Below are 26,914 nucleotides of genomic sequence, written 5' to 3'. Positions count from 1 at the left end.
CACCTAGAGTACTGCATCCAGTTTTGGTCACCACACTATAAAAAGGATGTTGAGACTCGAGTCTAGAAAAAGTGCGGAGAAGAGCAACCAGGATGATTAGGGGACTGGAGACTAAAACATATGAAGAACGGTTACAGGAACTGGGCATGGCTAGGCTAGGGAAGAGAAGGACCAGGGAGACATTATAGCAGTCTTCCAATATTTGAAGGGCTGCCACAGAGAGGAAGGGGTCAAGCTATTTTCCAAAGCACCTGAAGGCCAGACAAGGAATAATGGACAGAAACTGAACAAGAAGAGATTCAACCTGAAATAAGGAGAAACTTTCTGACAGGAAGAACAATCAACCAATGGAAAAGCTTTCTTTCAGAAGTTGTGGGACCTTCATCATCGGAAGCTTTCAAGAAGAGATTGGACTGCCATTTGTCAAAAATGGTGTGGGGTCTCCTGCTTGGGCCGGGGTTGACTAGATGACCTATAAGGTCCCTTCCTACTCTGTTAATCTACAATCTATAATTTAAGTCTCCAAATTTGGCATTTTTAAGACTTTGGACTTCATCTCCCAGAATTCTGGCTGGAGGAATTCTGGGAGTTGAAATCCACAAGTCTTAAAGTTGCCAAGTTTGCAGACTTGTGCTAAACATAAACCCCAGTGAATGAACCAGTGTTACCTTAGTGCAGAAGTCTCCAAACTTGGCAACTTCTAGACTTGTGGACTTCAACTCCCAGAACTCTTCAGGCAGCTGGCTGGAAAATTATGGGAATTGAAGTCCACAAGTCTTAAAGTTGCCAAGTTTGTGGACCCATGCCTTAGTCCTTCTCCTACACCAGGGGTGTCAAACTCATGTCATCACAGTGGCGTCACGTGACATATCAGGACTTTGTCCCCCTTCTTTAAACTGGGCATGGGTGTGGCCAGCGCATGATGCATCTGGCCCATGGGTGGGGAATTAGACAGCCCTGTTTTACACAGTCCATCAAGGGCATCAGTTTGAGGAAGGCTGTTTTTATATACAATATGCGCCTTGGACTTTAAAATGCCAGTTCTGAGATAGGAGGAATAGAAGTTCTGTAAATCAATCAATCAATCATTAATCAATCAATGTCTGCACAATCTTTCCAAAACTTTCTGGTTTTTTTTTTTAAAAATCTCATAGGACCTACTAATGTAGGGGAAGTTGTGGACCATATATATTTGCTCACACGCGTGAAAGAATTTTTCGTGTGGTTTTTGAACTCTGATCCAGCTCAGATTACATGCCCAAATAGATGAAAACATGGTGTAATGAAAGCACTTGAAAATAAACAAATGTATGACTAACTGATAGAACAGAATAAATGCTTTGATCTGTCATCATCCATTACATTTCCTCCAAAATTAATGCAAAGATACACTCAAGATAATCTTAATGTTCTTTCAGTTGTTTTTATAGTGGGGAGAGATAATTCTCTCTAGCGCTGCAATTTAGTTTGTCTTCTTGCATTTTTGTTTTGCATGTTTGCTTGGGTTTTTTTTTTTATTGGCTGGGATCCAACATTTTCAATCAGAATAGAGCTGGAAGGGACCTTGGAGGTCTTCTAGTCCAACACCTGCTCAAGCAGGAGATCCTATATCATTCCAGACAGGTGGCTGTCCAATCTCTCCTTAAAACCTCCAGTGATGAAGCTCCCACGATTTCTGAAGGAAAGCTGTTCCATTGGTTAATTGTTCTCACTGTTAGGAAGTTTCTCCTTAATTCCTGATTGCTTCTCTCTCTCTGATTAGTTTCCAATCATTATTTCTTGTCCTACCTTTGGATGCTTTGGATAATAGGTTGACCCCTCTTTTTTGTGGCAGCCCCTCAAATACTGGAACACTGCTGCCATGTCACCCCTAGTCCTTCTTTTCATTAAACTGGACATACCCAGTTCCTGCAACCGTTCTTCATATATTTTAGTCTTCAGGCCTTTAATCATCTTAGTGTGGTGACCAAAACTGGATGCAGTATTTCAGGTGTGGTCTTACTAAGATTTTATAAAGCAGTACTAATACTTCCCCAGATTTTGATTCTTTGCCTCTGTTTATTCAACCAAGGATTGTATTCGCTTTTTTGACTGCTTCCACACATTGCTGTCTCATATTTCATTGATCGTCCACTATGACTCTAAGGCAGAGGTGGCATTCAGCAGGTTCTGACCAGTTCTGGAGAACCGCTAGCGGAAATTTTGAGGAGTTCAGAGAACTGGCAAATCCCACCTCTGACTGGAGATTTTACAATATCCTTTCCCTGCCACGCCCACCAAGCCACGCCCACAGAACCGGTAGTAAAAAAAAATGAATATGACCACTGCTCCAGGTCCCCTCACAGCTACTGTTTTTGAGCCAGGTTTCGCCTAATCTGTACTTTTTCTGCCTAAATGTAAAATCTTGCTTTTCTCTGCATTAAATTTCATTTTGTTGGATAGGGTCCATTGTTTAAATCTGTCAAGATTTTTTCTGGATCTTTTTCTGGGTGAGAAGACCCTTCTCTGAATTCACTTGCTAACCTGATTGTGCATTGGATTTGATCAACTCTGATCAGGTCTACTTGGAAATATTATGCAGACATCCCAGCCAGTGGTGGTATTCAAATTTTTTTCCAACCGGTTCTGTGGCGTGACATGGTGGGCGTGGCAGAGGAAGGTTACTGAAAAATCCCCATTCCCTCCCCACCCCACTAACCTGCTTTCCAGCCCCGTTCTCCTGTGCAGGGCAACCAAAGAAGACCCAGCTGATCAGCTGGGATTCGGGAGGCAAAGAATAGATGGGGTGGGGCCAGTCAGAGGTGGGATTTGCTGGTTCTCATAACTATTCAAAATTTCCGTTACCGGATCTCCAGAACTGGTCAGAACCTGCTGAATAACACCTCTGATCCCAGCAAATCTAGGCTTTTCCAAAGTGAATCAGAACTGATTTTTAACAGTTTTCTGAGCAGTTCAAAGATTTAAATTAACATAAGAGACCAAGGTAAAGTGCTTGCAAAAACAGATAACATTTTCTGACACATTTCATACTAGGAAAATTCTGTGATGGGAATTGCAGAGATGAATATGATTTTGTGATTGGTGGTTGAAACCTTCTTGAGGGCTCAGTTAAACAGTGAGGCTGCCTGAGGTCAGTTACTACGTCTTCTTTTCCTTAATGTTTTTTTTTTCTGCAGCTGTAATTATATACTATAAACATCTAGAATATATAATAAATCAAATAATGATATCCCTCCCCCAAGTATTTATCTGCTTCTAAGGTCAAATGGCCAAGTGTTATAACTTATGGAAGTACATAACAGAAATAAATCTTAGATAAAACTTCCTTTATCGGTTCAATCTTTGTAGAGTTCGCCTTTTCTAATGCCTCAGAAAGACTAAATGTCTAAGCTAAGATGACTTGGATATTTTCACCAGCCAAATAATATTTGCATCTCATTGTAAGACTTGAGTGGCATGGTGGCCTAGTGGTAAAGATGTTCGCCTCCCAGTCAGAAGGCTGAGGGTTCACTCCTAGGTAATGGCAGATGTTTCTCTCCTAGGGCACAAAGAGAAAATATCTGTTGCAAACTCTGCATAGGTGTCGGGAAGGGTATGAAGCCAGTAAACATCCAGTCACCCTGACCCTACCCCAAATTAAAGGATTACAGGGTCATAAAGGGTGGGGGTGTTATTATTGGTTTAGACTTGAGGTCACTTGAAAAAAGGGAACAAATATTTTTAGCAGTGGGCGTAAATTACCTCAAAACCCAAAAAGGGAAAGAAAAAAAATCACTTTAAACTTATTTAATTAGGTAATATATGATTTATCAATTCATGTTGTGTTCATGGTTTTGTTTAAATATGAGGGGGAAATGACTTTTTCAAATATACATGAAATTGGCCTAAGGGACATTATTATGGTTTTTTAAATTCTGTTATTCTACGCCTCTGCTATAACAACCAGTTTAGTTGAGGCCACTGTAGTTGCCCAACAGGGCATTTTTCAGAAGATGCCTTTAAAAATGTTCTGCTATGCATTTCTCTTGCAGTTGCCAAGAATTAAACAAATGGCCTTTCCTGTCAACACTCTTGTCTGTTTACTACTGTTTAATTTTTTTTCATTCTCTGTCAAAGATTTCAATAGACAGTCACCGGACCGTCCAAAGAGAAGGAAGTTGGAAATAAAGAATAAGACTCTTGATGACCTCAGTTTCTAGGTTTTTAATAAGTTTTCTCAAACTGTTTCTTCTTCTGCTGTATCTCAATAAAGAGCTGCGTGCCTTTGCCAAATGCTGTTAAGACGCTATGACTAAATGGTACCTTCTGGCTTAATGTGTGTTTGATTAGTGGGCATTCTGAAGTTTGGAATTTTTATTCCCTTCTAGCCATCCTACCTCTTCCCCTCTTTTTCCTCAAACCTTCTCAAGGCCATAATGACACTTCATAATCAACCACTTCATAATCTGAATGGACAAAGCGAGACTCCATACTTTGTAATCTTCACATCCCACAATGTGGTGTGAGCCACAGTGGCAGGAGTGGTTAGAGTACAGTACTGCAGGCTACTTCTGCTGACTGCCGGCTGCCTGCAATTTGGCAGTTCGAATCTCACCAGGCTTAAAGTTGACTCAGCCTTCCATTCTTCCAAGGTGGCTAAAATGAGGGCCCAGATTGTTGGGGGAAATAGGCTGATTCTGTAAACAGCTTAGAGAGGGTTGTAGAGCACTGTGAAGCGGTAGATAAGTCTAAGTGCTATTGCTATTGCTACAAGAAACTATCAGGGATCTGTCAATAGCCAGTAAAGAAGACAAAAAACATTGTTGGGTTTTTCGGAAGGTTCTCAGAAAAAAATGTTTTTTTTCTCTCTTGTATTTGCTTTGTAATTCTTTAAATGTAGTTTTAGGAAATATTTATTGCACATCAAGCAATGTAATAGGCTTTCTGTCATACAATATATAAGATAAATTGACTTTTCTATTGCCCAACCTGAGACTGGATAACCAGCTTTAGAAAGTAAGAGAATGGCTAGAGAGTGATATGGAGTGGTCCTTCATTTGTCAGAAGTCATAAGGTGCTAGCAAGTATATTTATGACACTGACATCTTTGCTGACACTCTGATCCTGAACTAGCTATCATCTAGCTGTGTTGGTGCCGTGGTTAGAATGCAGTACTTCAGACTAACTCACTGCTCACTCCAGGAGTTCGATTCTGAGCGGCTCAAGGTTGAGTCAGCCTTCTGCCCTTCCGAGATTGGTAAAATGAGCACCCAGATGGTTCTGGGGCAATAGGTTGACTCTGTAAAACTGCTTAGGGAGGGCTTTACAGCTCTGTCAAGTGGTATATAAAACTAAGAGCTATTGCAATTGCTACCTGTGGAATTTTTCAAGCCTCGGCAATTAAAAATAGTCTTCAACTTTTCAGGGTCTCTTAACAGGCGTGAACTTGTAGACACAAATTAAAGCTTAGGCTGTAATATTCACTGGCACCCCTATCTTCTACCCCAACTGCTGTAGGAAGATGACTTGAACATTGGATGTTTTGTTTGTTGTTATTATAACCAGCATCACTCTGGTTGCTAGCCACCTTTGTATGCTGTACCTTGGGCTTAACCTTGATCAACAAAGTTCTCAAATAACTAATGTCCCATGACCATTTCGCGATGTGATATACCCTTTTATGTTTTTCACACTCAAATGACTGTTCTTAGATGATATGATGGACATCCTAGTTATGGTATTGCTTAAACTGGCTTCAAGCCCAGCGTGAGTCTGAGTGATATGATTGAAAAGAATTGCTTGGATTGTTCCTGATGGAGTTCAGATGGAAGGTCTCTAGCCAGAGAGACTGATGCTATGGACAACTGCCAGAGTTACCCAAAAGAGTTTCCTTCAACAATTTTTCTCAGATGTGCTCTTCATATGGTGATCTTTGAACTCACTTCACTAGGATGGTAGAGTGCAACAAGTATGAAAAGTACCTCCTGAAAGTCCCGTGGTGAAATAACTTATGGTTTTCTGGTTACCTTGTGACCTCAATTCAAATTGACAATAGCATTTAAAGCCTTACCTGTCTTAGGCACTTAACTAGTTCAAATCCACCTCTCTCTTTTAAATCATCAAGGAGCTTTTCTCTAGATCTACCTTTGTCATTTATAGGTAATTCTGCTTTCTCTGTGGTGGAGATTGGCTTGCAGAACAACTGCCAGTAGAACAAGGGTGTTAAACTCACATCGTCATGGCGGCGTCACGTGACATATTGGGACTTTTCCCCCCTTCACCAAACTGGGTGTGGGTGTGGCCAGTGTGTGATGTAGGCCGCAAGCAGTGCCAGGGGTGAAATTCAAAAATTTTCCCTACCTGCTCTGTGGGCGTGGCTTGGTGTGCATGGCTTGGTGGGACTCAGTCTCTAAAACGAAGAAGGCAGGTGGGCATGGGCGGGGCCAACGGATTCAAATCGTCCCTACCACCTCTCTCAAGGTGGTGAAAGGTGATTGAATTTCACCCCTGCCCTGCACTAGAACTAAAGCAAGCCCACTCCATCTTATAATTCAGAAGTTAATTCAAAACACAAAGCTTATCTAAGCTTTGATTTGACTATTTTAATTTCCAAAAAAATTTATTACTTTTGCCTTGTTGTTCTATTCTGGTAGCACCTATGTTGTTTTAACTAGGGCAGTTTTAAATCTGCTAAAAAGTCCCAATGAGTCATAAACCCTGATAATCTACAAACCAGGAGAAAATACAGTTAGATTAACCCTTGAGCTGGCCAATATTAAACTGACATTTGGACATATGATGGAGAGGGAACAAGGGGCTTAGAATCTAGCAAACCCTCAAACTTGCCCTGATGTATTTTTCTAACTTTGGAAAGAAGCAGAATTAGAGGCTGAGTGTGCGAAATTCCATTTTAATTTCAAAGAACATATGTTTTTTGAAAAATTTCTCAGAGATCATACATTGACTGTCCAAACTGAAATCCACATCTAATTGAAAAACAAAAGATCATGAAATTTAATTTTGACTTATATACTCACGAGTAAATAGCATTTTCACAGTCTAAAACAGAGGTCTCTCAAAAGAATTCTGGGAGTTGAAGTCCACATGTCTTAAAGTTGCCAAGTTTGGAGACCTCTGGTCTAAAAGATTTGAGAAATGTTTGAGGAAAGCTGCTGGAGTTACCCAGAAGAGATAAAATCAGAAATGAGTTCATAGAGAAAGAAATGGAATAGAACCAATCTTAAACTACATACAAACACAGCAAATAAAGTGGTTTGCTTACCTGGAAAGGATATCTTGGGATTGCATATTATACAAGGCATATACAAAAAGAGGAGAAGGTCAAAGAAAATGAGCAGACCCAGAAGAAGATGGAGACACAACATTAAAGACACAATACCACCGCATCAAATAACAAGGGTTGAGGCCTCTGGAAGAGCAAGAATCAGAATTTTGTAACTTGAAGCAATAAAAGAGGAAGTAAAGAAAGAAGAACAAAGAAAACTTTTGGGGTGAAAATCAGAGCAGGCAACGCAGAATCGAGGTGTGATATGGACTCTTGTTTTAGGCTTGTTGTAGTTATGCAAAATAGCTTTTGCTTATAGGAAAAGGGACTCTTCCGAGCTTTAGCCAAAATGGTTGGATAGATGGATGCAAAGGTTTGATGTCAAGCCAGCCATGCCCACCCACCATGAGATAAATGAGTATTCTGTGCATATGAGACATCTCAGAAAATACCTTACATAGGTGTGGTGTAAGCACTTTAATTTAGAGTTGTCATTTGGAAGTTGGGACTGGTTTTACTATAGACACCTTTGGAGCTCACATAGAGAGGATGGTTAACAGAGAGAGAGATGGAGGGAGGGAGGGAGGGAAGGAGAGGGGAGGGAGGGAGGGAGGGAGGGGGGAGGGAGGAGAGAGAGAAGAGAGAAGAGAGAGAGAAGAGAGGAGGATTATTTATTGGCCAAGTGCGATTGGACAGACAAGGAATTTGTCTTGGTGCATATGCTTTCAGTGTACATAAAAAGAAAAGATACATTCATCAAGACTCAAGAATCATGACATGACCTTAGAAGAATGTTGCTAATAGAAGAAGCTTGCTTATCATTCCATTCCATTCCTCTCCGGCAACATTCCATTATTTGGAATCTATCAAGCTATCAAAAGAAAAGGGAGAGCTGCTACACAGGTTTGGATTTGATAGGATTTTCATGGAAGACCAATCAGGAAATCCCCAGGCAGTAGGCTAGACTGAGAAATCAAAATTTCCTGGAAGAAGACAATGGCAACCCACGTCTACGTTTTTATGCCAGGAAAATGACATGGCCATGAAGTCATCAGGAGCTGAACTGAACTGAAAGAAGGCTTCATGTTCTCCTTATATGAATTTGTTAATTCTTGGATTCTTAGGGATGAGCCACATAACAAACAAACTAACTAATTAATTAATATAATCCGTTTCCCAAAATCTGTTAGAGCCCCAAAATAGGATGAAAAAACTCACCCATTCTAGCATATGATATTAATACAACTGCTAGGTCTTTATTCTACTGACTTCGTGTTTTCCAAGGACATATAGATCATTATTTTTATTTTATTTATTTGTTTGTCAAACATGCACAAGATAGCAAGTATAAGTATGAACATAAACAAAAACAAAGGAAGTAAATACAGATAAATGGGGACAGTAGGACAGGGACAGTTAGACACGCTGGTGCGCTTCTGCACGCTCCCTTTAAGGACCTCTTAGGAATGGGGTGAGGTCAATGGTAGACAGTTTGAGGTTGAAGCTGTGAGGGGTTGAGGCTGTAACAATGGAGTTGGGTAGGGCATTCTAGGCATTGACTGTTGCTGAAGTCATAAAAAAGCATCTGGTATTCCCATCCAAGTACTAAGCAGGCCTGACCCTGCTTAGCTCCAGAGATCAAACGGGATCAAATTGGCTGCGTTCAGGGTAGTATGGCCGTAGATCCACATTCCAAACTTAAAGTAACCTTTTCCTTTGCCAACCAAGAAATTTGTGTTTATAGAAAGAATACCCCAAAATTCTACTCTTGATTGATTGTTTGGTTGAGTTCTCAAGCCAAGAAAGTTCTAAATTCAAATAAAAAGAGGATAATGTTTCATCAAGGGGATTCTGAAAGTCTGTAATCCCTTCCCACATTTTATTTTACAATAATTAAAAACATCTAAGTTCCTCTTTCCTCCCTCCCCATTTTTGTTCTTCTATTTTTGTTTATCGTCTTATCTAGCGAAGTGTATTGTGACAGCTGCAAACCCACATACTGTTTTGTGACCTTTTGATTGGTCTAGTTAATATTACTGCAATACAGGTGGTCCACAACTTACGATGGTTTATTTAATGGGCATTCAAAGGGATCTCTGTTTGGTCAAAATCTAGTAATATTTGAATGAAACTAATACATTACAGGTACAGTAATCCTCAACTTACAATAGTTCACTTGGTGACCATTTAACGTTACAACGGCACTGGAAAAAGTGACATATGACCATTTTTCACACTTATGACCATTACAGCATCCCCATAGCCACATGTTTTGTATTCAGATGCTTGATAACTGACTCACATTTATGACAGTTGCAGTGTCCCAGGGTCCTATGATCCCCTTTTGCGACCTTCGGACAAGCAAAGTCAATAGAAAAACCAGGTTCACTTAACAACCATGTTCCTAATTCAACATCTGCAGTGATTCACTTAAGAACTGCGGTAAAAAGGGTCGTAAAATGGAGCAAAACTCACTTATCAACCATCTCACTTAGCAACAGGCTCCATTGTGGCTGTAAGGTGAGGACTACCTGTAATATTAAATTTTGCGAACACATATTGCCAACTTGGCTACTTTGCTTTTTTTTTTTTTTTTTAATGAATCATTTTTGGATTTTTCTCAGGTGAAATAGATGTTTGTTTGTTTATTGTATTTATATTGCCAGTCAAGTCAACTCACCAAATGACTCTTCCAAGGTGGCAGAAAAAAAGAGAAGATAAAGTGACTTCCTATTATCTGATGGAAGACTTCCCTGCTCTCATCACTATGATTCTATCTGAACTACCTTTATCAAGAAAGAAAAAAAGAGCTACAACATTTTGGCTTTTGGAGAGGGAGTTTAACCTTCTTGGAAACCTTTGCAGAGCTTCTCTGTATTTAACACGAGTTCCCTCTGAATCCCATGGCGAGGCTCAGAATTAAAAGGCAGGCCCATGGCTTTTCTAGGAGCTGAAGGTGGATCACTGATGTTGGCCAATGAAGTTATGCTTGGTAATCCCCCTTCATGTGTTGGAAGAAAAATCCTTCTGGGTTCAGTTCCAAGTGGAGAAAAAGACACTGGAAACATGGAGGCTGTTTGGAAGGTTTAATGGTGGACAGGACCACATGGCCTGGAGCTCCAGAGTGAAAAGGAAGGATGATCACATGCTTCAAGGTGAAGGAAGAGATCAAGAAAAAAGGCTGATATGCTGAGAGTGCCTGGGTTTTATAACCTTTGTTGGGATTTGAATTGGAGCTTGTATTCTGATTGGTTGTCAGACTCCCATGGGGCCATGCAGGGGCAACTCTGTAGGCTGTCCTGAGTTCCAGGCTTGGTTGAGCCTCGCTGGATGATGATGCACTGAAAGGGCTTTTGAGCAATTGCTATAGTTTTACCTGGAGATCTTTGTTATGTAAAGTATTCTGGCCCAGGCCTTAATGGCCTACCCATTAACAAAGGTGGGGGTGAGTTTCTGCTTCTGAGGTGAGTTTCTGCTTCTGAGTTTCTACTCTTTTTAGAGGAAATATTCTGCCTTTTTAATATTTTGCAGGATATTTCAATTTTCTAGGAGAGGGGTGGGTGCTAACTTCCTACACATGTTTTGTAAATGGGGGTGTGTGAGGGAGGGAGGGAGAGAGAGAGAGAAAGAGAGAGAGAGAAGAAGAAGAAGGAGGAGGAGGAGGAGGAGGAAGAGGAGGAGGAGAGGAGGAGGAGGAGGAGGGAGGAGGAGGAGAAGAAGAAGAAGAAGAAGAAGAAGAAGAAGAAGAAGAAGAAGAAGAAGAAGAAGAAGAAGAAGAAGAAGAAGAAGAAGAAGAAGAAGAAGAAGAAGAAGAAGAAGAAGAAGAAGAAGAAGAAGAAGAAGAAGAAGAAGAAGAAGAAGAAGAAGAAAGAAGAAGGTCCTCACATAATCTGAACTTTGAGGACTGAAACAAAACACCATCCAAGAACCTTGCTATGAGAAGGAAGAAAGGGAGAGAGGGAGGGAGGGAGGGGAAAAGTATAGGGGAACATAAGAATTGGAGGAGGGCGAGAGGGAGGAATGGTTGAAGAAGTAAGTAAGTTGGGGAGGGAGGGTGAGAGGGAAAGAAGGAACAAAAGGAAAGAAGGAAGGGAAAGAGAGAGAAAGAGAAAAAGAAAGAGGAAGGAAGGAAGGAAGGAAGGAAGGAAGGAAGGAAGGAAGGAAGGAAGGAAGGAAGGAAGGAAGGAGGGAGGGAGGGGGGAAGGAAGGAAGGAAGGAAGGAAGGAAGGAAGGAAGGAAGGAAGGAAGGAAGGAAGGAAGGAAGGAAGGAGGGGTATGAAGGGTCTCATCCCATTAAAAAAATGAAATTGCCAGAGTTTAGGTCATTTGCATCTGTAGATCAACCCCCAAGCAAAATCCATTATCCCTTCCTTGCAAAGAAGACAGAACGTAGCTGTCATTTTGCAGTAGCCCTCTTCTTTTAAGGAGCATCTTTTCTTCAAGGAAAAAAAAAAAAGGAGGGGGGGAACCCTCTAAAAGAGAAGGGAGAAAAGGGGTGGGGGTGGAGGGAGAGAAAGCCCTCCATCCATTGTTATGTCCTATTCAGCCTCCTTTCAGAGCCATTCACTATGCATTAATTACTGCTTTCTTCCATTCCCCAGGAAGCACCCACAGCTATCCCTGGTTTTTTTTTAAAAAGGCACACTTCCTGAGAGAGCCTCTCCCTTTTACATGGAGAACCTGATGAATTTCCCCCACCCCCTCCCGCTCCCCATTCTGTCCCATTCCTCTCATTTTTGCATACTGTAAGTGTTTCTTCCTAAAGGGGAAAGAAAGGATGAAGCAGAGGGAGGATGGAGTGGCGGAACACAAAAAAACCCCTCAATTTCATGCTTTGGGCCTTGTTGTTTGCATATCTTTCATTTTCTCTTCCAGCTGTGACTGGCAGAACATTCTTTGCAGGTTGCCCTCTCTGCTATCCCTATGGTAATTTTTTAAAAAAACTTTCTTCAGCTTCTTTTATTCTTCCGTATTGCATAGCATCTTTGTGCCTCCTTCCTGGCTCCAATCACCAGCAAAAAAATAAAATAAAAAAAATTCCTGCTAGATCCTTCCTTCCTTCCTTCCTTCCTCCTCTGTTCTCACCATCATTTGGTTCTTTGGAAAAAAAACATCCCTATTGTGTCTCTCTAGTCCTGGTTGCAAGCAGATTAGAAGGAAAATTGAAGGAACGGCTGATACTTTTACAGAAGAAGGAGGGAAGGAGTTTGTCCTATGTTTCACTCAAGTTTCTTGACTTGCTGTCTGATGTCCAACCACCGCCATTGCAGCTCTACCAATGTCTGTGCCAAGCAAGTTCCAGTTCAATCATGGATCAGTTCCACACACAAATAGCTTTAAAAATATTATAACAAGTGGGACAGTATTCAAGACAATCTAAAACATCTTTGTAAAGACATCAAGCTAGAAACCAGGAGACTGTGAATTCTAGTCCCACCTCAGGTATGAAAGCTGCCTGGGTACTTTGGACCAACCACCAGGAGACTCTGAGTTCTAATCCCACCTGGCCGGGTGACTTTGAGCCAATCACCAGGAGGCTGTGAGTTCTAGACTGGGTGAACACTTCCCAAGCCTCTTATACCGAATACTCCTTCCTCCTTCTCTTTTCCTCACAACAACAATCCTCTGAGATGGATTGGGATGAGAGTGACTGACTGGCTTAAAGATAACCAGCTGTCTTTCAGGCAGGATTAGAACTCAGTTCCATAAACAAGCCCTCCTTACATTTCCTGGTACTGTTTTCTTCAAATCTTTCTTGTGGTACTTGATATAACAATGCAGAATAGAGTAGAAAATCCTGGTTTCCTTTGATCTGAAAATGAAAATGTGGTCTTTTTCCACAGCATTTCATGCTACTGATTCATGTTCAATTTGTGAATAAACTTCACTGTTAAGATTCATTTCATGTCTGTTGTTTATTTTCCCTGCATGAAGAACTTAGTATTCTGCTTCTTAAGCCGTTTTCTCTAATTTATCAAAGTATTTTAATACCTACTTTCAGCTACCCTACCTAGTTTAGTTGTCTTTATGATTGAAGTTATTAATGTGAATGTTGAGCACCCAAAGATGATCTCCATTCTGTCTCAGTTCATTCATCCAGCTTTTCATCTAGTGAAATCAATTGTCAAGGGAAGTTATCCTTAGCGAACCTAATTAGTCACAAAATTGCCCAAGAGATCTGTGTAGATAACCTGTCTCCCATCTTCCCTTTAAGGATCTGCATCCTATTCACTTTCCAACTTGTCAGTCAAACTCTAGGGAAGACATTGTGGGGATTTTTTATTTTTTTAAAGCAGTACAGTTATCATGGAATGGGCCAACTCGCCATGGCCAACTCAAGTGAGACAACTCACTATGACGAATTCACCGTGGGATGCCTCATCACAGGGCAATTTAGCAACTTGATTTAATTATTTAAATGAAATAAAAAATATTTTAATTTACATCATTCGCATTTCATTCTGATCCTCCTTTTGCATCCTCCTTTCTTTAATGATTCAGTTCTACCACTTCTTTGATAGGTCTCTCTTTTTCCATGGTGAGTTGTCCCACCACGATTTGGCCATGGCAAATTTTTCCATGGCAAGTTGGCTGTGGCGAGTTGGCCATGGCTAATTGTCACACACCCCAATTATCATTGGTAAGGTGTCCTCGAGAAACTGTTGAAGAATTACAGAATAACAGAATTGGAAGGGACCTTGGGGGTCTTCTAATCCAGCCCCTTGCTCCAGCAGGAGATTCTACATCCTTCTGCACTATCCAATCTCTTCTAAAAACCTCCAGTGATGGAGTCCTCACAACTTATGAAGGCAAGTTCTGATTTAATTGTTCTAATTGTAAAGAAGTTTCTCCTTGGTTCCAGGTTGCTTCTCTCCTTGATTACTTTCCACCCGTTGTTTCTTGTCCTGCCTTCAGGTGCTTTGGAGCAGTGATCCCCAACCTTTTTTACGCCACGGCCCGGTACCGGCATCAGCTGGGCGCCAGAAAACGTGCTTCCGGTGAGCTTTCCCGGAAAAGCTCACTGGAGCGGAACATCTTTTATCAGCTTTCCCGAAAAGCTCACGGGCACTTTTCATCAAAAGATGGCGGCCCAGCAAGCCAGCAGCCTGGTAGGAGTTGTTCCGCGGACGGTGCGGTCCGCGGACCGGTGGTTGGGGACCCCTGCTTTGGAGAATAGCTTGACTCCCTCTTCTTTGTGGCAGCCCCTGAGATACTGGAACCCTGCTATCCTGTCTCCCCTAGTCATTCTTTTCATTAGACTAGTCATACCTTAGACATCCTTCCACTGGAGAAATTGAAAAAAGTCTTCCACCCAGCTATTTTGCCCCTCACACTCCCCCCCCCAAAAAAAAAAATTGGGAGGGGGGAGAATTTCCAAAGGCTATATCAGGGGTGGGCTTCAAAAAAATTAGCAAAGGGTTCTCTGCGTGGTTGCTGGGTGGGCGTGGCCATGGTGGGTGTGGCCTAGTCAGCCTCCTGCATCACAGCGGGCGGGAGGCGTTTTTGCCCTACCCGGGCTCCGGAGGCTTTCCTCGAGTCTCCAGGAGGATGAAAACAGCCTCCCCAGGCTCCGGAGGCTCTCTGGAAGCTGGAAATGGGCCGTTTCTGGCCTTCCTGAACTTCCGGGAGGCCCGTTTTTGGCCCTCCCTGAGCCTCCATGCACGCCCTGCACTTACCTGTATCCAAAACGGGTTGCATGGGGACTCCTGGGAGGGAAGGGGCTGGGCGGGGTGGGCAGGGCAGGGCCAGCCAGGAGTGGGATTTGGGGGATCTCTGAACTGCATAGAATCTTAGCTAGGGGCTCTCTTGAACCCCTGCAAACCCCCAGCAGCCCACCCCTGGGCCATATGCACTCCTCTTAATTTGTATCCCTGTGCTGTCCCAGCCAGTCTATGGGAATTGGATAGTTACTTAGGAATTATGAGCTGTCCCCTTAAGGGAATGCATCATGGTAAATGTAGTTAAAGGTATCCTGGGAAATGTAGTTCATGTCACGTGGCCACATCTGTTATGCTGATTGGTCACTAATTGACCCTTGAGGGGTTGGGGGAGGCTTCCCTCCATTCTTGCCTGGACTCATGAACTGATAGCAGCTTTTCTACTGCTACGAGATGGGTTAGGAGATAACCATCTTTTACTTACAAGGCAGATATACAAAGGATTGGTCATAAAAGAAGAACTTTGTCACAAACGTGAGTTATGAGGATACCTGATGAACCAATAAATGTTCTTTGTTATGGACATCTTGTTGAGTTATCTATCTGCATCTGTACAGTTTATGAATCCACCTGTGTACAAGATATAGAAAAATCCATCTGCCTGCAGGTGATATACTGTTAGTTGGAGTTTTGTGTGAATGAGGGAGGGGAGGAGAGAGCAATGGAGATAGGACAGATACACACATATACATCCAATAAAGGTTTTGAAATCAGTTTGAATATGCCGTACCAAATTATTTTTCTAAAAGATTAAGCAAGTCGTCCCTCATCTGGATAATACCGTTCCCTCTGCTTTTGTCACCATATTGTTTCTAACTGGTTCAGATATCATCTACAGAACAAAGCTCACTCATTATGCCTTAACGAAATTGAGTTCACGGCTTTAAAATAAAGAGGGGAAACAGAGTTTGTTCTTGCAAATTAAATTATTTTTCTAAAGTTCCTTTTTGAGCAAACGAAATATAAACTTATAGCCTGAGATATAAGGAAACCCAGTTAGAAATTGTAATAGAGTCCAAAGATCATCACCATTCTTGAAGGTTTTATCACCTTACCAACAATCATAGCTTACACAAAAAAAAAGAGTAACAGAAGCCATAGTCCTTTTCTGGATAACGAATCCCACCCAGCTTTCAGTCAGATTTCTTGCAAACAATAGAAATAATGTTTGATAGATTCTGAAGCCCTTGGAGCATATTTAGAATACAGGTAGTCCTTGACTTACGACCCCAACTGAGCCCAAAACTTCTGTTGCTCAGCGAGTAGTTTGTTAAGTGAGTTTGCTCCATTTTATGACCTTTCTGCCCCAGTTGACAAGTGGATCGCTGAGTTGTTAAGTTAGCAACACGGTTGTTAAGTGAATCTGGCTTGTCAGAAGCCAGAAAAGTGGTTGTAAGAATCAATGCTGGTAGTCCTCAACTTACGAGCACAATTGAGCCCAAACTTTATGTTGCTAAGTGAGAAACTTCTTAAGTGAGTTTTATCCCATTTTACAACTTTTCTTGCCACATTTGTTAAGTTAGTAACATGGTTGTTAAATGAATCTGGATTCCTCATTGACTTTGCTTGTCAAATGGGTTCAGCATGACCCCAGGACACTTCAAATGAATAAATATGAGTCAATTGTCAAGCATCCGAATGTAAATCACATGACCATGGGGATGCTGCAACAGTCATGTGATGACCCGGAGTGTAACACGTCACAAAATCCAAAACGTGAATAAATGTCCTTTCATGCCTCCAACTTGGCCCCACTGTTCAATAATTCTCAGTTGGAGATAAAACTTATTCAAAAATAGTCTTCAAAAGAAAGCAATACAGTCCGAACTTAATGAGCTGACAGGGGTGAAATAAAAAACTAAAACAAACTACAATGAAGGAATTTCCACAATGGACCAAGGTAAGTAATTACCAACTTCAAGGATAAAACAAGGCACAGTCTGTTGGAAGGACGGCAACCAAGAAAACTTCAGTCCAAAATAATATACACTTTGCTTTTGACAATGCTGTGTTTTAACCGTCTCTCTTATACACTATTGTTAGGGATAACATTGGTTACCTAACTTAGTTTGGGTAGAATAATATATAAACTATGTTAGTGAGTTTATGTGTATGTATCACTTTAAACTGTAAACCAAGTTTTTGGGTGTGGTTGTAAAATCACCATAAGAGGGAGCAAGAGAGCTCACTGTTCCTCTGCTTTTACTGGAATGCTGACAATGAAGGATTGATGGTGATAAACTGCTTGTTTGCTGAAAGAAGAAAAGGGGTTTGATTTTCTTCATATCTCTGACTGCAAAAGAGATATATCACTGGACTGATTGATTGTAAGTTTAATGAACTCTTTTTCAACACTGGACTTTGCAAACTGAATAACCCCCGGACTGACTGAACTTAGTGTATGACATATGGACTGTTTTGACTATGCTATAACTCTTGCTGGAATAAAAACTATTTAACTTGCACAGTGTATCTGTCTTACTGAGTGTAAGCTACTACAACGTTTTGTCTCACACTATCTGCCTGTCTGCTAGACTGCCGTTGCACGTTCTGCTAGGGTGTATATCCCTAACAACTATTCTCCCCAGCTGCAGCCAATGAGGGGGATCATGGCCACTTCCACTCTCGTAAGCCAAGTTGTTTCCTTCTCCGTTTCTCCCTGCGTGTCCTAGGATGAAGAGGGGATGAGCCTGGTTCTTCTTCTGACTGCCCAGCCAGCCTCTGCCCTTTCCCAGCCTCCTCCACAACCTCTGGAGCCACACCTCCACTCCCTGTCAGCTGTTCCTCCTCTCCCTCAGAGTCTGACTCTAACAAGGGCATGACTCTAACAAGGTCATAAGTATGAAACATGGTCACAAATTTTTTTTCAGTGCCGTTGTAACTCTGAACAGTCACTAAATGAACTTTTAAGTTGAGGACTACCTGTACAGTAGCTGTTCCACAGGCAAAGTGCTGTCAGGCTTTTTAAAAAGAAGGTGGTGGTGGTGGAAGTCGGTCTTGTCTTTTCCAACAAAAGAGCTTTTGTTCTACCAGGAAATGGCAAAAAAGTAGGATGGGAAGGTGATTCTTTCCAGATTCGGGACTCCATCCAACTAAAATGTCTAATGCTATTAGTCACTTGTAGAGAGTGACTAGAACGGTAGTTGTGCCAATGTGATTTGTCACTCAGGCTGCATAGAACAAAATGCCGAATCCACCCACAATTAATAAATGTGGCAAGATTGCAGTGGTAGGATTCAATTTTTTCACTACCAGTTCTGTGGGTGTGACTTGGTGGGTGTGGTGTGGCTTGATGGGCATGGCAGGGGAAGGATACTGCAAAATCCCCATTCCCTCCCCACCCCACTAACCTGCTTTCCAGCTCCGTTCTCCTGTGCAGGGCAACCAAAGAAGACCCAGCCAATCAGCTGGGACTCAATGGGAGGCAGAGAAGAGATGGGGGCGAGGCCAGTCAGAGGTGGGATTTGCCGGTTCTCCAAACTACTCAAAATTTCAGCTACTGGTTCTCCAGAACTGTCGGGACCTGCTGAATGCCACCTCTGCAAGATTTGCTGACGATAGGGGTTCGATACATCCTCTTTCTAGAAGAGGTTGGACTACAATTCCCAGAAAACACAAGCCCTTTAATTCATTGGTAGAGAGAAGCATAGATTTCTGATGATGGGCAGCATCTATTCTTCTCAAAGACAAACTTTACATATGAGGAAGTGGGGGATGAATCATCCTTCAAATCCAGTGCAGGTAGTCCTTGACTTACAACCGTTTGTTTAGTGCCGTTAGAAGTTGCACCAGCACTCTAAAAAATGACCTACACCCATGTGACTTATGCCTATCCGAGCATCATACAATCATGGGTTCAAAATCTGGGCACTTGGTAACCAGCATACATTTACAAACACTGCAATGTACCCAGAGGTGGTATTCAGCAGGTTCTGACCAGTTCTGGAGAACTGGTAGTAGAAATTTTGAATAGTTCGGAGAACCGGCAAATACCACCTCTGACTGGCCCCGCCCCCATCTATTCTCTGCCTCCCGAGTCCCAGCTGATCGGGTGGGTCTTCTTTGGTTGCCCTGCACAGGAGAACGGAGCTGGAAAGCAGGTTAGTGGGGTGGGGAGGGAATGGGATTTTGCAGTATCCTTCCCCTGTCACGCCCACCAAGTTACACCATGCCCACCAAGCCATGCCCACAGAACTGGTAGTAAAGAAATTTGAATCCCACCACTGAGTATACGGTAGTCACGTGATCAACATTGGAGACCTTCCCAGCTGGCTTCCAAGAATCAAAGTTAATGGGGGAAGCCAGATTTGCTTAACAACCACACAAATCACTGCAGTGATTCACTTTAACGACCATGGCGTAAAAGGTGGCAAAAGTGGGCATGCTTAGCAACCAAAATTCTGGTCGTAATTGTGGTCGCAACTCCAATCGTGAGCTGGGGGTACAATTCTCGAAAGAAAGCAGGGTTTGGGTCCAGTGGTGGTATTCAAATAAAGTTGCCCCCGGTTCGGTGGGTGTGGCTTGGTGGCCGCGCTTTGCATGCATGCACACTTTGCGTGCATGCGTGCGCCAAACACGCACTTTGCGCAGGCGCGGAGGCGTTCTAACTTGCCTCCTGCAAGCCTGCATGATGCTGGTCGCTGCAGCAGCTGCCGCACGGCGCTATTCTGTGCCGCGCAAAGCAGCTGCGCTTTGAATTCTGGCCATAAAAGTGAGTATAGGAGCCCGGGCGGGTGGGTGGGCCAAACACAGAGCAGCGAAGAGAACCGGTTCGGTCTCCACTGCTCATCGCCGCTACCGGCTCTCCAGAACCAGGCAGAACCAGTCGAATACCACCACTGTTTGGGTCACATCACGTAGGTAAACTAGGATGGTTAAAACCTAGTGGCTGCATTCCCACAAAACTCTAAGCGTGGTTTTAACTTTGGATCATTTGGGGCAGCTTGGCATGTTGTGCAAACCCAGACCGTTCGGTTAGATGGTTTCCTGTGACATGGAGACCTTGTTTTTGGTTGTTGTTTTTTTAAAGTTGGCATCTGAAGCCTCTGAGATGCTTTTCAAAAGGCAACCAGACTTCCTTGTTTTTTATTTTTTCCTTGAAAATGTTTCGCTTCTCATTGGAGAAGCTTCGTGGATGAAAAGCAAAACCTTTTCAAGGAAGGAAAAAAACAACAACAAGGAAGTCCAGCTGCCTTTTGAAAAGCAACTTTGGGGATAACCAGGATCTGGATGATTGAGAATCTCCATAGATATTTGGCACCTGAAGGAGAATCTCGTTCTACCTTGTTCAAAAGCAACACAGTCTCACAATTTTTTTTCCAGCATCCAGCAGATAAGAAGCTACGCTTCTGTCCATTTAGCTCAGGGGTCCCCAAACTTGGCAAGTTTAAGACTTGTGGACTTCAACTCCCAGAATTCCTCAGCCAGAGTCCACAAGTCTTAAAGTTGCCAAGTTTGGAGACCTCTGGTTTAGCTACTAATAGATGTCCAGCTTTAATTTTGGATCTTTTCCAGCACAGTTTGGAACTGTGGAAATGAGACCTGAACCTTTTGCACACAAAATAGATCCTCTGTTCTTAAGCCACATAGCTCCAAAGTTCAGAAAATAATAGTAATAGTAATAATAATAATAATAATAAAAAAAATCAATGAAACTGGCATGGATTGGCATTATATTGGCATGGATTTTAGTCCCCCTAATGCTGATTCTCTATTGCTTGGGTTGAACGGATTGAAGCATTACACAGGTGTCCTTTTTTAAAAAAAACTGCATATGCACACAGCAGAGTTGGAAACCCCTCCCCAGAATAATTCAGTTGGCCAATAGATGATTGCTATTAATCACTCCTTTAAGCCCTTAACAAAAGGTGTTTGACATCTGACCTTGTAACCTTTGGGAAGAACATTTTGCATTCTCTTAGCATTAACCCCGTTGATCTTCGGACATCACACACATCCTTGTGATTTCCCCTCTGGCTTTCCGGTTAGTTTGGCAGGAGGGCATTATTTATGCCACTGTTGCATATATGCAGGGCCATCCCAGGTATCCAGAGGGTGGAGGGTGATAGAATTTTTTTTCCTGGGGAAAGAAAAAAAAACTGAGAGGCCAAAGTTCAGCTAGAGGGCAATATTTCCACAGGTCAGCCCTGTGGTCATCGGAGCTCTCAGCATAAATGGGGAACCCTTCTAGACTCTTCCAGACAGATTATTTCTACAGCATTGTCCACTATTACTACATAAAATTCACTCTTTGGAAGTTTAGGAAACAGATCGGCTGTCTGTGGGCATTTGTTTATTTTTATTTTATTTACTTGTAGCCTGCTTTTATTATTTTTATAAATAACTCAAACACACACATACACACATACAATATCCTTTCTTCTGCTTTCCATATCACCACGACAACTCTTTCAGGTGAGTTGGGCTAAGGGTGAGCAACTGGCCCCAAATCACCCAGCCAACCTTCATGCCTAAAAGTGGGACTAGAACTCACAGTCTCCTAGCTTCTAGTCTAGTGCCTTAACCAATACGTTTAGATGATTCTGAAGTAGGCCTCTTACATCAAAATCCAAACTTGGAAGTGCCATTGGTTAAGGATTCTTCCAGAAGAGGGCAATTGCCTTGGGAGATTCTCTACAGATGCTACACCCACTGTGATTGCAACATTGTCTACATGAAGTTGGTACCAGGAATGTGGGCAGTCTTGATTCTGTTGTGCTTCTGTTCTCCAAGCAGTCAATGATCCAGAACCTTCCAAGAAATTATCATTTAATTGTACAGAGGTGTTCTACCTCTGAAAGATTTGCCTGCTTTGATGGGGAACCGGTTCTGCCTCATGCTGACTCACAGCAATGGTACGGTGGCATTTTTATATTGGCCCAATTATTTTTCTCCTTTCAAATTCCGCTTTTGTGCCTTACCGCTTTCCTTCCTTGTCCCAGACCAGGACTCCTCTGTAATCTTGCTAAACTTGAAAAATCGGAATCACAACTTTGTCTTGCAAAAGGCCTCCACGGTTGAATCTCAGGAGCAAATAAGGACACCTATATTAGGGCCATTCCTGAGTTGCGGTCAGAATTCCAAATATGTTGGGGAGGTGGTTGAAGAAGAAACATTCAACTCGCACTAATTGCAGCTGATTAAATAATAGAGAGCACCAAAGGTGATATTCAGCAGGTTCTGACCAGTTCTGGAGAACCGGTAGCGAAACTTTTGAGTAGTTCAGAAAACCAGCTAATACCACCTCTGACTGGAGATTTTACAGTATCCTTCTCCTGCCAAGCCCACCAAGCCACACCCACAGAACCGGTAGTAAAAAAAAAATTGAATCCCACCACCGGAGAGTACCAGCAGATCCCATAAAGATTAACTGTGTGCTTGTTTTTACTCGTTAACTAGTTACCCGTTTTTAATAGACCCTTCACAATGCTAAATAAGGACATGCGTACAGGTAGGCCTCAACTCACTACTATTTGTTTCATACCCATTCAAAGTTACAGCGGCACTGAAAAAAGTGATTTGTGACCATTTTTTCACATGCTGTTGCAGCACCTCCCTGGTCGGATGATTAAAATTCACACACTTGGCAACTGATTCATATTTATGATGGCTGCAGTGTCCCAGAGTTGTATAATCATTTTTTGACATCTCCTGACAAGCAAAACGTCAGCGTGCCAGAAAACCACCACTCCAACAAATAAATCCGAGGCAGACATCCTTTCAAAACTTCTGTTTTATTTGGGTAGTAAAGTTCCTGGTTTCCTTGCAATGTAAAAAATTACAAATCCACCCCCTGCACCCATCATTGCATCACATGCCCCAATCACCATCTGTCCCAACTTGAGACGTCTTCTCAACCAGGTGCAGAAGTAACACGACCTTGACTTAGAAGAAGAATGCTATTATGTCTAACCACATACGCTCCAAGAAATTCCCCCCCTCCCATTTTCCCAGGCTCAAGAATGTGGCAGTGTGGCAGTTTCTGGTGCTAATATGGCTTCGAAATCTGACAGAAAGTCAAGGGGGAAGCCAGATTCACTTAACAACCAGGTTGCTGATTAAAACAACTGCAGTGATTCATTGAACAAGCATGGGAAGAAAGGTCATAAAATGGGGCAAATCTCAGTCAACAACTGTCCTGCTTAGCAATGGAAATGTGCTCATTTTTAATCGAAACCGAGGACTACCTGTATATATAGAATGCAAGCAGATGCTGATCACCAATGTCTGTTGAAGTCATCTAAAGATGCCTACAAATTTACACACACACACACACACACACACATATGGTATTCAGCTTTCTTCAGGTATTTTCCCACGTCATTATAGTTGTGCTTTTAAAGTTGTAGCGACGTTTCAGCAGAATCTCATCTGCCATCATCAGGCTTCTGTATAGTGTTCATCTGTGAGTCAGACTTTCACAGCCGTTTCTGTTTTAAATTTGGTGCTAGCCTACGCTGTGCCAGAATGTTTTTTTCTTCATCCTGATTGGTTGGGAGTCTTGGTCTGTGTTTATTGGTCTTGGAGTTTGTTGTGTTCTGCTTGATTGGTGTTTCTAATATCTTCTGTCTGTTTTGTAGCTTTTTTTGTCTTGATTGGCTGGCAACATTGTGTTTCCTGTATTAGAGGCTTTTAGTGCGGCTTGGCTCTGAGTAAACGGATGGCTATCCTGGGTCCTGCGTTGTTATCTCCTGGGTCGTTTGTGTTTTGATCTCTTTTCCAAAATACAAATGACCCAGGAGATCACAACGCAGGACCCAGGATACCACAGCAAAAGCAAGGCCATCACACAATCCATTACCCAAGCCGTTAAAACACAGGAGGCTAATGGAAAAAAGATCACTACAAAACAAACGACCCAAGAGATTACAGCACAAGATCCAGGATATCTCCACAACAAAACTCACAAGGCCATCACACAGCCCATTATACCAACATCAACTCCAACAACCAATCAAGAGGCAGCAGTGCAGCCAACCAGCCCAGCATACCAGCCCCCCTCCCACCAGTATTTATAGAGAGATGGCAGCTCCGATCACACACTGCTTGTACTGGCACAAAGCAGAAAGCAACAGCCTGTGGATGGCGAGTGGGACCTCGCCAAAATGTCGCCAAGATACTCTTAATCTTACATGGGAAAAGACCCGAACACACCTAGACCTACATACCTGTACCCATGAAAATCTATGAAAACATACAGATATATGTGTGTGTGTGTGTGTGTGTGTGTGTGTGTGTGTGTGTGTGTGTGTATACACATACATACATACATACATACATACATACATACATACATACATACAGTGTCTCTGGTACATAAGCTCTCAGTGTACATACAAACATACAGTGTACATACAAATGCACAAACATGCAATGGACATACAAACATAATCTCTCAGTCTACAGGTAATCCTTAATTTATGACCACCAATGAACCCCAAATGTATGATGTTAAGTTACAAATTTGTTAAGGGAGTTTTGTCCCATTTTAAGACTTTTTTTGCTACATTTGTTTAGTGAATCACTGCAGATGTTAAATTAGTAATATCGTTGTTCAGTGAATCTGGCTTCCCCGTTGACTTTGCTTGTGAGGTCACAAAAAGGGATCATTGCAGCCATCATAAATGTGAGTCAGTTGTCAAGCATCTGAGTGTAAATCACACAACTGTGGGGCTGCTACAATGGTCATAAGTGTGAAATATTGTCACTTTTTTTCAGTGCCGTTGTAACTTTGAACGGTCACCGAACGAACTGCTGTAAGCCGAGGAGTAGCTGTATAGACAAACCAAAACGAATCTCCAGCGGATCCTGGAGTCTTAGTGGACAACCAGCTAAATATGAGCCAGCAGTGTGCAGCAGCAGCCAAAAAAGCCAATGAAATCCTAAATTGCATTAACAGAGGGATACAATCCCCATCAAGTGAGGTACTAATACCTCTCTACAAAGCCTTAGTAAGACCACACCAAGAATACTGCATCTAGTTTAGGTCACCACACTATAAAAAAGATGTTGAGACTCTAGAAAAAGTGCAGAGAAGAGCAACCAGTGCAGTGCACAAAGTTAGATGGATTCAGTATGGCATGGCTAGTCTAGTGAAGAGAAGGACCAGGGGAGACAGGATAGCAGTCTTCCAATATTTGAGGGGCTGCCATAGAGAGGAAGGAGTCAAGCTATTTTCCAAAGCACCTGAAGGCCAGACAAGGAATAATGGATGGAAACTGAACAAGGAGAGATTCAACCTGGAAATAAGGAGAAACCTTCTGACAGTGAGAACAATCAACTGATGGAACAGAAGTTGCCCTCGGAAGTTGTGGGAGCATCATCACTTGAGACTTTCAAGAAGAGATTGGACTGCCATCTGTCAGAAATGGTGAAGGGTCTCCTACTTGGGCAGGGGGTTGGACTAGATCAGGGGTCCCCAACCGCCGGTCCGCGGACCAGTACCGGTCCGCGGAACAAGTCTTACCGGGCTGCTGGTTGCTGGGCGCCGCCATCTTTTTGATAAAAAGTGCTTCCGGTGAGCTTTTCCGGGTAGAAAGCACGTTTTCATCAAAAAGATGGCGGCGCTCAGCTTCCAGTGAGCTTTTCGGGTAGAAAGCCATTTCTACCTGAAAAAGCTCACCGAAGCGCTGCGCGCCATCTTTTTGATGAAAAGTGCTTCCGGTGAGGTCACTGGAAGCACTTTTTCGCCAAAAAAAGATGGCGGCGCCCAGTTGATGCCGGTACCGGGCCGCGGCACCCAGCTGATGCCGGTACCGGGCCACGGCATAAAAAAGGTTGGGGATCACTGGACTAGATGACCTACAAGGTCCCTTCCAATTCTGATTATCTGTTATCTGAAAAGCGATAAATCATAAGATACAACCACAAATCATAAGATACAAATAACACCGTGATAAATCATAGGACACCCATAGGAAAAGATAATAGCAAAGATGAGAAGGGCAAAAGCAACATAACGTCAGATTTTTAGGTTAACTCTCAAGAAAAATTTCCCCGCCCCCCAGTACAGGATTGTTAAACTAGAGATTTTGCCTCTCACCAAAATATTTGGAAAGGACTGGAGACTGGGACATGGCAGGGTGTTAGTGTTGGTGCACCTAATTGTCTTTCAAAAAAAAAAAAATGTACTAATTGACAAATAAGAGGTGACCAATTCGATAGGCACTGATTGAAAATGAAAGCAAATATTTTGAGTGTAAAATTCTCACTTCTAGCTTGCAGACAGTAGCTTGCCCTTAACTTCAAAACAGAGGAGTTATTTTCTTCCGGATTCCCGTTAACTTTCCGGGAGGCTACTGAGAGCCAGACTCCAAGGGGGCTTCGTCAATTAAGAATGGAGGAGCTCTTTCCTGTCCAAAATAATTAAGGACCGTTTGAGGTACAGCGAAGCAGATACAGGGGAGCTGCTTTGTGTGCAAATTGTGCCAGAGGAAATAATAGGGAAGACATAATTAGGAACAAAGCAAGAGATTAAATCAGCCAACTTTGCTTTGCAGGAAATAAACGAATCTCAGTTTCATCACCTTTTCTGGGTCCATCAGCACTACTTAACATCAAGCTAAATTTTGTCCGTAGCACTGAAATTCTTCCGTGACTTCATGGATTCCTCTTTATTGTTTCGCTTTGTTTAATTGTGTACCCGAGTCTTTAGGGCGACAATCTTTCCCCAGATAGCTTGCGACAATTTTAAAATGAAAACACCAGTTTAAATACATTGGAATCACAGTAGCCAAAGCTAACGGAGCCACATATATATATTTAAAACACACACACACACACACACACACACACACCATAGAATCAAAAGAGAGAAGGCATCCTCCAAGAGGGAGGGTTAAGGTTAAGAAAATTCTTCCACAGCGGGGCCATTCTTTAAAAAGCACTTTTGGGGAGTCCCATCTCAGGACATGGCGGGATTAAAAGGGCTTTA

General features: G+C 42.4%; 1 long non-coding RNA gene across 2 annotated transcripts in view; it reads right to left on the bottom strand.

Annotated features, from left to right (window-relative positions):
* The window catches only part of LOC148130977 (uncharacterized), an 84,477-nt gene that overhangs the window by 8,370 nt on the left and 49,193 nt on the right, over positions 1-26,914 (bottom strand). For both annotated transcript variants that reach the window (XR_015749532.1, XR_015749531.1), the window contains exons 2-3: positions 20,866-21,061; positions 7,017-7,118 (exon numbers count right to left, since the gene is read on the bottom strand). This is a non-coding gene — a long non-coding RNA (uncharacterized LOC148130977). The remainder of the gene's footprint in view (positions 1-7,016; positions 7,119-20,865; positions 21,062-26,914) is intronic.

Source organism: Notechis scutatus, chromosome 4, assembly GCF_049901735.1.
Source record: "Notechis scutatus isolate UNSWTSFEM ecotype Mainland chromosome 4, rNotScu1.2, whole genome shotgun sequence".
Lineage (NCBI taxonomy): Eukaryota > Metazoa > Chordata > Lepidosauria > Squamata > Elapidae > Notechis > Notechis scutatus.
This window is presented reverse-complemented; position numbering and strand designations above follow the sequence as displayed.